The following is a 14,037-nucleotide window of genomic DNA, read 5'->3' as shown; positions in this document are numbered from 1 at the left end:
TAGTTCTTTATATATTTTGGACATTAGCTGTACATCAGACATGTAGTTGGTAAAAATATTTTTTACAGCCTCATGCTCTTCTGAATAATGGTGTCTTTTGCCATCCAGTAGATTTTCAGCTTCATGAGGTCCCATTTATAAATTGTTGTTCACAGTGCCTATGCTATTGTTACCCTGTTCAGGAAGTCTTTTCGTGTGCCAATGAATATCCCCTCACTTTTCTTCATTCAGATTCAGTGTATCTGGCCTTATGTTGAGGTTTTTGGTCCATTTGGAATTGAGGTTTTTTTCAGGGTGGATAGGTTTGGATCTATTTGCATTCTTCTACACACAGTCATTCAATTTAACTAGCACCAGTTGTTGAAAATGCTGTCTTTTTTTTCCCAGTATGTATTTCTGGCTTCTTTGTAAAAATCAGGTGTCCATAGGTGTGTGAACTTATTTATGAATCTTCAATTTGATCTCAAAAATCAATATATCTGTTTGCACAAATACCATGCTGTTTTTACTACTACAGCTCTGTAGTACAATTTGAGATCAGAGATAGTGGTACTTACAGTAGTTCTTTTACCATTCAGGATTGTTTCAACTACCCTGGATCTGGGGCGGGGGGCAGATGGGTTTTGAGACAGGGTTTCTCTGTAGTTTTTGAAGCTTGTCCTAGAACTCATTCTGTAGACCAGGCTTGCCTTGAACTCAGAGAGATCTATCTGCCTCTGCCTCCCAAGTCCTGGAATTAAAGGATGTGCCACCACACAGCAGTCTGTCTTTTTACTGGGAAATTGAGATCATTGATGTTGAGAGTTGCCAATGAACAGTGTTTTATTGATTCCTGTTATTTTGTTGTTGTGATGTGTTTGCTTGTTTCTTTTGATTTTCTGGCTTGATATTATTTATTCTTTGTGTTTCCTTGGGTATAATTAGCCTCTTAAGGTTGAAGTTTTCCTCCTAGCGCCTTTTATGGGGATGGATTTATAAATAGATATTGATTAAATTTGGCTTTCTCGAGGAATATCTTATTTTCTCCATCTCTGGTGATTGAAAGTTTTACTGGGTATAGTAGTTTGGACTGGCATCTGTAGTCTCATTGAGCATGTAGAACACGTGTTTAAACCGGTCTTTTACAGTCATTGAAAAGTTAGGTATTATCCTAATAGGTTTGCCTTTATGTGTTACTTGTTTTTTCCCCTGATGCTTTTAGTATTTTTTGTTTATTCTGTACATTTAGTGTGTGGATTATTATGTGATGTGGGGCCCAGTTTATTTGGTGTTTTGTGCTCTTCTTGTACCTTGATAGGCATCTTTGGTTAGATTGGGGAAATTGTCTTCTATGATTTTGTTGAAAATATTTTTCTGTGCGTTTGACCTTGGTTTCTCTTTTTCTTGGGGAGAGAGGCAGCTGGAGGGTCTGTAATCTATCAAGCTGGAATGAAAGGTTTCTGGTTTGCCCTTAATTTTGAATTTCTATGGAGTTTTTGCTTTTAGCTGTTTTCATTTTTCCCAAGATGTTACATCTTATTCTGTTTTCCAGATTTGTTTCCTGGGCCAAGAGATGTTCCTTGTCATAGGAGTGGTGACAAAGTCCTATAATCCCCACACTCTCAATGCTGAGGTTGGAGGATGAAGAGTTTGCAGTCAGCATGAGCTTCATATGAGAACCTGTCTCAAAAACAAAAGAAGACCATGTGGTTGAAGTTATGACTTAGTGGTTAAGAGCACTGGCTGCTCTTCCTAGTACCTGCATGGTAACTCCTAAGCACCAAAACTACAGGTCCTGGAGTTCTGAGACTCTCTTCTGATCTCTGTGACACACACATGGTGCCCAGACACACATGCAACAATACACAGAAAGCAATTTGTAAATTACTGTTTTTTGGGGGCGGGGGTTGGTTGAGACAGGGTTTCTCTGTTTAGCTTTGTAGACCAGGCTGGCCATGAACTCACTCACAGAGATCCAACTGCCTCTGCCTCCTGAGTGTTGGGATTATTGGCATGTGAAACCAACACCCAGCTTACTAAATTATTTAAATAGTATCTAAATTATTTAAATAGTATCATATTTTAATCTTTTTATGTGTCTGGTGAGTGTATTAGGATTGAAGGAGGTGATGTAGAAACAAAAAACATGGTTGTCTCCAGAAGCATAATTGTTCTTTAATCTGAAGAATAGAAGAGCCACAATCTCTCTACAGAAGTGGAGAGTGTGTGCACATGGTGTGTGATCTTGAGGTTTTATAGGATGGCAAAGGGGGTGACTTTGGGAATAGAAGAGTCCATCTACAAGCCAGCTCCCCTGAAGTCTGTAGGTGGTAGATGCCAGCAGGTTTGGTGTGTGGGTCTCCTTGTCAGCCATTTTCACAGATGTTATCAACCAAGTCAACTTTCTTGTCCAACTTCTCTGACCACCTGAGGCTTGTAGGTCATTAGCCTTTCAGTGAGGGTAATGCCCACATGACATGGACAGCATTTATAGGTTATAGTGGTCAGAGGACAATGTTGTGTGAAGTATGTTCTCTCTCCCATTCACCATGTGCATCTCACTGGTTCACCTCCTCCTCCTCTTGCTTTTTTGTTTTTTTTTGTTTTTGTTTTTTTCTAGACAGGATTTCTCTGTAGCTTTGGAGCCTGTCCTGGAACTTGCTCTGTAGACCAGGCTGGCCTCGAACTCACAGAGATGCATGCAATATACAATCTTAAACACTAAGCTATTTATTTCTTCAGCCTCCTCTTACAAATCTTCTTTGATAATTTCATTCATGTATACATTGTTCATAACCACACCCTTCTCAGTCTTTCCATACACTTTCCTGTGGGAGGCTCTGCAAAATAATGATTTGTGTGAGGCAAGAAGGAAATCCGGTTCAACAGGAAGTTAGCTGTTGTTAGTTCAAATATCTAGAGTCTGATGTCAAGGAGTTTATTTTTGACATATTTAAATACAATACAACTTTGGGAAAAAAGTTTCCTGGTGACAGTTACCACAATAAAGCTTAAGACATAACTATATCAAAACTCTTTTGCAAAGTAAACGTGACCTCTCCCCTAGGAATGGGTACTGACTGAGAAACGATGCTCAGGATAAAGGTCTAGGGAAGAAGGGTCTAGGAGGACAACAGTCTGGGGGAGGTGGGTGTGGTCTGGCCCTACGGAGAGCACTGATCACCAGGCTATTGACTATACCCATTCTAAGCTTCCCTGGCAGAAACAAGTACACATCCTTTCCATTGAAGAGACAAGCTTGTGTCTAACATTCCTATCTCCCCGGTGCTTATCTGTGAGCACAAGGACCTCGCGCCTTCTACATTCCCCAGTACCTCTTCTTCTCCCTTCTTGTCTTCGCCTTTTTTCTTTTTATAACCCACTGAGTTCAGTTAGGACTGTCTATGGTGATTCTTAGTGATCTTGTTGACTTGATCTTGTGCAGGTAGCTACAGCTGCAGAGTGCATGAATGCAAGCATCCTGCCACAGCATTTCACAGCACTCTTCCTCATCTTCCAACTCTTATATTCCTTCCACCACCACTCCGCCCCTTTCTGCAGTGTTTCCTGAGCATGGGTTGCCCTTCGAAAGGACCAGGATTCAATTACCAGCACAACTCTAGTTCTAGGGAATCTGGCTCCCTTGGACACCAGGTACATAAATGGTGAATAGACATGCATACAGGCAAAACAACCTGCTAAGGTACCCTTTGGAGCTGACACCCATCCATTTGTTTACTTTTGAGATGGGGTCTCCAACATTGACCAGGTTGGTCTTGAACTGGTCTCAAATGATCCTCCCACCTCCGCCTCCTGAGTAAGTGGAACTGTAGTACCCACCAGTGTACCCTGCTATGTGCTCATGCCAGTTACTCACTGGGTGAAATTCCTGTATGTCCAGTGCTGTAGCTTCCACACTGGCCTGTTCCACGTGCCAGCTGCATTGCTCTGGTGGGCAAGGAGGAGGCTATGAGGCTATTTTGCAGGAAGTCCTGCTGTTGTCAGGCAAACCCTCTCCTTTGCCTTGATGTCACCCTCAGGTTTGATCATTCCTACGCTTAGCATCTGTTTGGTGATAGCCATTCAAGCTACTTCTGTCCGTGAGAAGCCAATCCTCTTACAGGTGGTTGGGATCTGAACCAACTCTTTCCAGGTTCTTGGCGTCTTATCTAAGGAACTGGAAGTCAGCATTCATACAGATTTTCAAAAGCAGCAAGATAATTGTATTTGGAGCAAGTTGATCCTACTAGTTAAAGAGGAGACACTGTCAAGACTGACAGTGGGCAACATGAGTAGAGTACACAGGGGCCATGACTATTGTTCAAGGCTTCCTTTTATGGGATTCCTTATTATAAGGGGCATAATGGCTCTCTATTTTGATTAATAGATTAGGTTTTGTATTTTTCTTATTGTACATGTCTCTTTTCATAATGTATCTGATTGAAATCATATGGATAGCCAATTACGTATAGACATAAGATGCTAAATATGGAATTTTCTTGAAGGAAATAGTTTGCCTTGAATGGAAGTTCTCTAAATTGGGTTGTTGCTGGGTGTAGGGAAACATCTTATTCCGAGGTGGCCTGTGTCTAGAGGTCAGCTGTTTACTCAGCTTCACAGTTGCTCCCATCTTCTTCGTATGCCAACATCTAAAAGAAAAAGTACTAGTTTGTTCCCCTGGGCTGTCCTCTCTGAGAAATGTAACCTCACTGTCCTGAGTGTCCTTGCAACAGCTGTGAAGCATTAACTCCTGGCCTGTAACCCACCAATCTCAGAGAGGCCAAGAAAAAATAGCTGACCCCAGCCAGATCTTTTTTTCTCCTGGCATGTCTAGATGGCTACAGCATTAGGAACCAGAAATCCAGAAGCTCAGAAAGCACCAAGCTGCCAGACAGTTCAGGGATGATGACAGCTTTCAGTATTCTTGGGAGAAAGCCCAGAACTTCTAAGGTTTCTACCAGGTCCAGAAGGAACTGTGCCTAGCCTGTTTCCAGCAGAACAGAGGCAAGCTCACCTCCTTAGACCTCTCAGTGATGGCTATGTCCTTATTTACCTATCAGTGCAGGCCAAATCCAGCTTTCTCAACTTGGCACTGGATGTCTGGGAAAGAACCCACACTGCAAATTCCCAGATATGCCTGCCATCATCCCATTTCCTTTCAGGGTCTGCTAATGCTAAGAAAAGAGTAGAAGATGGGAAGGGAAAAGTAGGGCATCTCTTTCTGTTTTCTGAGGTGACGGTGAAGTGACAACCAGCAGTGACAGCCTCTCATCTGTAAGGCTCCCCAGGTGAGGACCAGGCACTCCCCAGGGGTCTCAGCACCTGACTCACAGTTGTTTACTCGAGTTACTCATTTGAAGAGGTTATTGCAATAGGGCCCCAAACCTTAGCACAACTGACTCCATGATGGAAGTATCATTCAGGCCATAAAACACAGCATGTAGACAGTACCACCTGCCAAGAATGAAAAAAAAAGGGCCTAATCCATCAAAGTCCATAGTTCTGGGAATGTCTCTAAAGGTACTAACTTGGCTTATTTTGGCTTCTATAGTTGCACTTTTGGCTAACTGTTCTTAGCCAAAGAAGTGTGCCAACCCAGGATATGTTTTTTTTTTTTTTTTTTTTTTTTTTTGTGCTTAAAAACTCACCCTGAGAAAGGCTTGCAGCCTCACTGGGACCTTGAACACCCAGTGCAGTCTCCAGCCAGCTAACAGAGACTTCCTGATGGCTTAAACCTGATGGCTTAAACATACCACAGCAGTCTTCACTGGTGGACAGCAGTTACCTCCCACATCTACTTTATTTTACTTTGCTTTTCTCTGATGGGTTTGTTGAGGCAGGGTCTCCTGTAGCCAAGAATGACCTTGAACTTCGCATCTTCCTACTTTCAGCTTCTGACTGCTCATGTGAAAGGCATGTGAGTGATACCACTTCTGGTTTATTCAGTCCTGGGGATAAAACCTAGGGCCTTGTCCATGCTGGGTAAGCATGCCACCAACTGAGCTACATCCTCGGCTCCTCTACTTTCATCTTTTGAATACTTTTTTAAAACGATTATTTTAGTGCATGAGATTTTGCCTGTATGTATGTACCACCTATGTGCCTGGTGCTTGGGGCAACCAGACGACATCAGGCCCTTTGGAGCCACCATGTTGGTGCTAGAAACTGAACCTGAAACTTCTGTAAGATCAGCAAGGTTTTTAACTGCCAAACCATCTCTCCAACCCTCTTTCAGTATTCTTCACATCTATGTGACCAATTCTACAGTTACATTTCTTTTTACTGGAAAATAGTTTATTTTGCCTATATGTAGTGAGAATTTTTTTCTATCATGGTGGTTAGCTCATGGAACTCCCCCATTTTGGAAAACTTTATGCAAATATTTGTTTGTTTTTTGAGACTATTACTCTCTTTGTAACACCTCTGACTGTTCTAGAACTCGCTGTATAGACCAAGCTGGTCTCCAATTTACTAAGATCTGCCTCCCAAGTGCTGGGATTTTAGGAATGGACTACCACCACCCGGCCTTGCAAATACTTTAAATTCTCCCAATCACCAAAAATTTTTGTTTAGGAAAAGATCCTGTTGCAGAGTATCTGACCTCCTTCCCTCTTCCTTCATTTCCTTAATGTCCCTTTCTGAATTAGCCAATAAAAAGGATACGGTGAGGTTTAAAATAAGCCAATTAAGGACAGTTTAGCTACCCCCTGTATTGGGGATAAAAGACAGAGGTTACCTTGGCCATGTATTGTGTGCTAGCCAGTTTGGTACCTGTAGTACTTTTTTTTTTTTTCAAAGCCTTGCCGGGTTCCTTTTGCTTTGTTAATGTGTTTCTTTGTGCAACACCAAGAATAATCTTTTCTAAGATACCCTAATTTGATACCAGGGTTAATTCCATATTTTAAAACATATCTGATCACCCCAACTCATATCCTTGGGGGAACTGAACAAAAGGTTTCACACTTGCTAAGTATGAACTCCAATACTGAGACACATCCCCAACCCAGAACACATTTTGGCATTTGGTGTTTTGTTTCCTTACATTTTTGGAGTGCTAGTGACCAAACCTGGGGCTTCCATACCAAACAGACCCTCCAGCATTGAGCTCACTCTCTGCTTCTCTAGTTTGTTTTGTTGCATAGGCTGACTTTGAACTCCCAATCTGTCAGTCTCAGCCTGCCACCCCCAGCCCCAGGTAGCTACATATGATTTTCTTTATTTGCTATTTCAGACAGGGTCTCTAGTTCAGGATGGCCTTGAACCTTTTATGTAGTCAAAAGATGACCTTGAATTCCTAATCCTACTGACTCACCAGTATTGGGGTTATAAGCACAGACTACATGCTACACTCAGTTTATTCCATACTAAGACTGAATCCAGATATATTACTAACTGAGCCTAACTCAACTACAGTCCTAGACTTGGTTTTTGTTTTGCTTGTTTGTTTGTTTTTGAGGCAGGGTCTCACTATGCAGCTCAGGCACTCCAATCCACTACATATACTGTCTAGACTGTCGGCCTGGAACTCACAGAGGCCTGCCAGCATCTTCCTCTCAAGTCATGGGAGAAAAGGCCTGTGCCACCATGTCCAGCCCTTTTTGTTTGTTTGTTGTTGGATTCTTTTTCCCCAGCTAGTTACAGGCCTTTGCCATTGCATTTGACTATCCAGCATTCCTTTATAACAGCTTTATTCACTTTTCCAAATCAAGAGATTCAATGGCTGTTCATTGCTTCTTTGATTTTAGTTTATTTATCCATTCTGTTTTGATTTTTTGGAAGGGGGTAGAGGTTGAGGCAGGGCCTTGGTAGGTAGCTCTGGCTGCCCTCAATCTCTCTCTCTCTCTCTCTCTCTCTCTCTCTCTCTCTCTCTCTCTCTCTCTGTGTGTGTGTGTGTGTGTGTGTGTGTGTAGGTGCGCATATGTGGTGTGTATGTTCACCTGTGGAAGTGTGTACATGTATGCATGCATCTGTATAGAAACCAAAGGTCAACTTCTGATGTCTTTCTCTATCACTCTAGTCTATTGCCATGACAAAACATCATGGCAAAGACAACTTATAGAAGAAAGAGTTTATTGGAGGCTTACAGTTTTAGAGGATTAATCCATGACCTCCATGGCCGAGAGTGGCATCAGTTAGGCATGGTGATGGAGCAGCAGCTGAGAGCTTACATACTGATCTGCAAGTAGGAGGCAGAAAAAGAGAGAGAGATCTAACCAGGAATGGTACAGACTTTTGAAATCTCAAAACCTGCCTCCAGTGACACCTCCTCCAGCAAGGCCACATCTCCTAATCCTTCCCAAACAATTCCATGAACTAGGGATCAAATATTCAAATATGCCTATAGGGGCCATTTTCTTTTCTTTCTTTTTTCTTTGAGACAGGGTTTCTCTGTGGCTTTGGAGGCTGTTCTGGAACTAGCTCTTGTAGACCAGGCTGGTCTCGAACTCACAGAGATCCACCTGCCTCTGCCTCCAGAGTACTGGGATTAAAGGCTTGTGCCACCACTGCCCAGCCATTTTTTGGGGGCAGGGCATTTTCATTCAAACCACCACACATACCAATCAGAATATCTTTATACAGAGTTTTTAAGTTTTCATAAGTTACTTACCTATATAATCCCAGCACTCAGGAAGCTGAGGTAGGAGGACTGTTTCAAGTTTGAGGTCAGTTTGGGACAATGAATTGCAGGTCAGCCTGGGCTATTGTGTGAGACACTGTAGGCTGTCCCAATAAACAAACAAGCAATAAATAATGTAGGCATGGTGGTGTGTTTCCAATCTCAGCATTCTGTAGAACGAAGCAGGCAGACCTCTATGAGTTTTAGGACAACGTGATCTGCATAGTAAGTTTCAAGCCAGCTAAGAATACAAAGTAAGACCTTGTCCCAAAAAATAAAATACAGCATTAGTAAAATTTGAAAAATTACTCTGCTCATTCCAAGATCCATTGATCAACTGTTAACTTAGGTTTGTTGAATCACTTTCTATCAAAATTAATGTCTATAAATATAATACTCTGTTTATGAAGGTTGTCTTTATGTTTATATCTTATATGGCTTTTAGCTACAAAAAAATGTATTGCACTTGTTTCAGAGAAATTTCTTCTTAGATGAGAAAATGAATTTTGGTTCACTAAAGCAAAACAAACAAACAAACTCTCCCACAAATATGAGAGGGCTGGAGTGATAGCTTAGCAGTCAAGGGCATTAACTGCCCTTCCAGAGGAGCCAGGTTTGATTCCCAGACTCACATGGCACTAACTACTGTCTCTAGCTCCAGTTCTAAGGGGATCCAATGTCTTCTTCTGGACTCTGCGGCACGGCATGCACATGCTGCACATACATACATGCAGATAAAACACTCATACACACAAAATAAAAATAATAATGTAAAAATGTTCTCTAAAAGCCAAATAAGTGGAAGCTGGAGACATGGCTCAGAGGTTAAGAGCATTGACTGCTGTTGCAGAGGTCCTGAGTTCAATTCCCAGCAACCACATAGTGGCTCACAACCATCTGTAATGAGAGCTGGTGCCCCCTTCTGGCCTGCAGGGATACATGCAGCCAGAATACTGTATACATAGTAAGTAAATATTTTTTTAAACAAAGTCAAATAAGTAAATAATAAGAAAATAAAATAAACCAATAAGAAAACACTAGGGATGTGTATGTAGTTCAACTGGTAGGGCTAAGCATTTTCAAAGCCCTGGGAGCAGTCCTCAGTACCACATGAAAAACCAGACACATGGTTTGTAACTGTAATTACAGCATGTAAAAGGAGGAGACCTGAGAATCAGGGGTTCAAAGTCATTCTGACTACTTATATAGTTTGAGACCAATCTGGGTTCGGTGGCAGGTTGTAAGACAACAACAACAAAACAAAACAGATGACATCTCATAATAATCTTTTGGGGTAGGTTTTGTTCTAGTCTGTTTTACAAATGGTAAGCCAGACTTGTAACACATGAGCATATTCACAGAAATTCAGAGTCAGGGCTGGAACTTGAATTCATGAAGTCTGATTCCAGAGTGAACTCTCTTAATCATGACACCATTGTCTTAACATTCAAGATAAGAAATGATGGAAAGCCAAACATCTGTGTAGTATCTACCACAGGGGACAGTTTTTCTGGTAATTAGTACAGACATGTCACAGCAGATGAGGGCAACATGTCAGAATCAGGCAGAACACTGGTACTACTCAACTTTTGGGCATTTCCCTGTTTCCATAGGATTGGATTTAGATTAGACTAGATTTCTGTATTACATTGCTGGAAGATGCTGGCACACATCTTTAATCCCAGCAGTTGGGAAGCAGAGGCAGGCAGATCTCTGAGTTCAAGGCCAGCCTGATCTCTGAGTTGCAGGACAGCCATCGCTACACAGAGAAACCCTCTGGGGGTGGAAGTGGGATTTTTATATTACACGTAAAAAACAAGAAATGTCAAAACCCATGCCATACTGAAGACATCTATTGGCTCCAGTTTCTTCCTCCTGCTCATAATTCCACCTGTTTTTCTTTTTCCCATGGTAGCAGTGGAGACTGACTCTTGTACCACACACATGCAAGGCAAGTGCTGTACCACACAGAACTACAGCCCCAGCCCCATTTTGTTTATGTTTTCATCAGTTCTGACTACTGCTTGCACATGAGATGACACTGATTTTTTTTCTAAGTTTTGTTCCCCTGCCTTTAAGCAATAGTTAAAGATAAAGGCAGCATCTGGGCCCTACTTCTCAATAAAATACCTTTGACCAAGTCAAAGCAACTGTTTGTGTTTTAATTTGAGAGCATTTCAAGTTCAGTTTAGTTCTAATATTTACTTCCTGGCAGCTTGATAACCAGGGAGCAATATCTCCCCTAGCTCTGGGCTGTTTAATGACTTTATAGTACCACCCTGGGAGCAATAGACTAAGGTCTTTTCCCAGATGCAATGTTTTAAAACATTCAGCTAGAAAAGACCTTCACTGTGTGAAATTTATTTTGATTATAGTTGTAATTTGCCTTCTTATTCAAAGGAGAGAGCAAGAGAGAAAAAAAAAAAAGAAAAACACAAAAACCTCATCTCTGGGGCTAGGCAGTGGTGATGAACTGATTCACTCCTTTAATCCCAGAGTTTGGGATGCAGAGACAGGCAGATCTCTGAGAGTTCAAGGCCAGTTTGGTCTACAAAGTGAGTTCCAAGACAGCCAGGGCTGTTACATAGAGAAACCCTATCTCAAAAACAAACAAAAACAAAACCCCCTGATCTCTGGTTTTCTGCTTCCTGTGTTTCTGGCTCTGAGTCATATTACCATACAGTTTTCACCTTTACAGGCAGACAGGGAAAGTCTGACACAGCCAAACACGGCCTCAATATCAACAAGCACTTCAGGTCTGTGATAGGAATTATAAAGACTGCTGTAGATAATCACATTTTTTTTTAAAACAGTGGTGTCTTTCTTCTTTCCTGACATCTTTTTGCTGGATTCTCTCTAAAAGTTTGTGTCTAAAAGGCATTGAACACTCAGTTTCCTCAGGCTTTGTTTCCTACAGGTAATTATGTACAAGTAGACTTTATTATGCTTTCATATATGATGTATTATAGAGCAGAAGGGGTTTGCTAGAAAGCTTCACTATTAAATATGGTTTTCTTTTTTAAAAAAATCTTTTCTTTGTTTTCTTGAAGACAAACATATTAAGCATGTGTTCACACATTAGCAGAAGAGCAAAATGTGCTTGTGCCACTTCTTTTTTTGTTTTGTTTTGTTTTTGTTTTTGTAGACAGGGTTTCTCTGTGGCTTTGGAGGCTATCCTGGAACTAGCTCTTACAGACCAGGCTGGTCTCGAACTCACAGAGATCCACCTGCCTCTGCCTCCCAAGTGCTGGGATTAAAGGCATGCACCACCACCTCCCAGCAAGCCACTTCTTTTTAAGAACAGACATTTATGACCAGGTAGTGGTGGACCTCGACTTTATTCCCAGCACTCGGAAAGAGGAAGGCGGAATCCCTTTGAGTTCCAAGCTAGCCTGGTCTACAGAGAGAGCTCCAGGACAGGCTCCAAAGCAATACAGAGAAACCCTGTCTCAAACAAACAAAACCAGACATTTACGCGTATGTATGTGTCTGCTTTTGTTTATGTGCAGCTCATGTGTGCAATGCCCGAGAGGCCAGAAGAGAGTGTGTGATCTCTTGGAACTGGAGTTACAGGCAGTTGTAACCTGCCATGTGAGTGCTGGGAACCCATCCTACTCAGCCTCTTCAGCCTCTGCAGTTGCTTATAAGGTCTTCCTAGCCTAATCCTGTACATGAGTATTCTGCTGATGTCATCTGAGGCTTCTGGTAATGATGAACCACAGACGTGAGTAGATGCTGCCTGGCCACCCCTAAAGCTGAGTCAGTCTGCCCTTCTCCAGTGCAACGAGAAGCTAAGGAGGCCAGGTGCCAAGTCTGACATTCAGCCTGGCACAGTCCCGGTGGGCCTGGTTCTGGCAGTCTTTGGCTTGATATAAGCTGCCCACTTCCAGGCCGCTTTCGAAGGCGGACACTCGGTCAGGCAGAGTGATGTGAGCGTGGGCGCATGGGAGAAAAGCCGTTGACAGCTCTGAATTGCTAATGTGGGCTACTGTTCCGGTAAGGCCGGAGCTCCCTAGGCTGCAGCTTCAAGTGCCACCTGCAGCCTCCCGGACAATGCTGTCGCGCGACCAGAACTACAACTCCCGGCGTGCTCTGCGCCGCGGCCTGGCCGGGCTGGCCCGGCAAACACTGCGCGGGCTGGCCTGACATCGGTGAGCTTCCCGAGGTGGGCTCCGCTTCCGCAAGGGGACCCCAGTAGGTTCCAGATCTTGCCGAAGAGCCTCTCTCACTACTACCTGCCTGAGACAAACGAAAGACAGTTGCCTATACGCTAACCAGCACCAATCACAAAAATGTGCGAACTAAGGTCACGTGGCTAGAGGGGCGGTACTCCCCGAGCTTCGGGATCTCTATGGTTCTCCCCGACTCGCTAGAGGACGTTTGGTCCACTGGAGGACTCCCTACATTCTTTCTCCATTACCTCACTGCCTCCGGTGGCTGCTGGGATAGAGGAGGACTCGAGTCTCGACTCGACTCAGTCCTCCACCCGCCCCGGGAATACCTCTAGTTCTCCCCGGTCGCCGCCGCCCCGCCGCTTCCTCTTCTGCCCTCCCGCCGGCCTCCTTCGGGCGTCCTCACCCGCCTTGGGACTCTGCTTTTCTCGGGAGCCTCCACCCAGACGCATGGCTCCATGAAGCAGGAGGAAGAGAAGGTAGAGCGCGAGAGGTCCCGTCCGCCCCGGCCGCGTCTGGGTCAGGAGAAAAGGTGGGAAATTCTAGGGGGGCTGTGCCGTGCTTTCTGCCAGGCCTTCTTCTCGAGGCCTGCTCAGCTCCGAGGCAGGCAGTATCCTGGAGATTGGGGTCCCAAGGTGCAGGGCGAGGGGTCCCGGGGCGCCATGGGGGAGGGGCTCACCGAGGCGGCCACCGTGGGTGGGCAAGGCCTGCTCGGGGCTGCGTGTCCCCGCCGAGGACCAACGGGATCGTGAGGCCGTGCGCCCAGGGTCTGGGTGGCCGCGGTCACCCTCGGCCAAGGAGGCGAGGCAGCAGCTGTAGCCTCAGCGCCTGAACTCCCTCCAGGAAACAGTCAGTGGAAAGTTTGGTGGTCTCCTGCGCCGCCTGGTGGCCCCCCACCCAGCGTCCCCTCCCCCGCCCGGCGTCTGGATTCCACCCCCGCGGCCCGGACCCAGTTGCTGTACCCGTCGCCCTGTCGTTTCCCCAACTCCCCCAGCGCCCTGTACTCTCCTGTCCCACATCCTCCTTTTCACCTTTTCCGTCTGCCTGTTCTACCCCTCCCGGCTCCGGCCTCCTCTTTCCCTCTTGTCTTATCCTTTTCTTGCTTAACTCTTCACTCTCCCACTTTCTCTTCTTTTTTCCTCCCGCTCCATCTGCCACTTCTGCTTGTAGACCCCCTTGCCTACTACCATCCCTCCATCTTAAACTTGGGGTTTTAGGCTCCTCCTCGGACGGAGCTGTGTGTTTTGTCCTTCATTCCCTGTCCTGCTG

General features: G+C 44.3%; 1 long non-coding RNA gene across 4 annotated transcripts in view; it reads right to left on the bottom strand.

Annotated features, from left to right (window-relative positions):
• Window positions 1-11,435: 11,435 nt before the first annotated feature.
• LOC103163591 overlaps window positions 11,436-14,037 on the bottom strand; it is a 38,694-nt gene continuing 36,092 nt past the window's right edge. The window contains exons 1-3 of one of the 4 annotated variants that reach the window (XR_004768370.1): window positions 13,448-13,671; window positions 13,175-13,283; window positions 11,436-12,835 (exon numbers count right to left, since the gene is read on the bottom strand). This is a non-coding gene — a long non-coding RNA (uncharacterized LOC103163591). Of the gene's footprint in view, window positions 12,836-13,174; window positions 13,307-13,447; window positions 13,672-14,037 lie in introns of those variants that run through there. The other 3 variants (XR_003482283.2, XR_004768366.1, XR_004768367.1) reach the window with 3 other exon arrangements.

The sequence above is a fragment of the Cricetulus griseus genome, chromosome 2 (genome assembly GCF_003668045.3).
Source record: "Cricetulus griseus strain 17A/GY chromosome 2, alternate assembly CriGri-PICRH-1.0, whole genome shotgun sequence".
Lineage (NCBI taxonomy): Eukaryota > Metazoa > Chordata > Mammalia > Rodentia > Cricetidae > Cricetulus > Cricetulus griseus.
The sequence above is the reverse complement of the archived record's forward strand: the minus strand, read 5'-3'. Positions and strand labels throughout refer to the sequence as shown.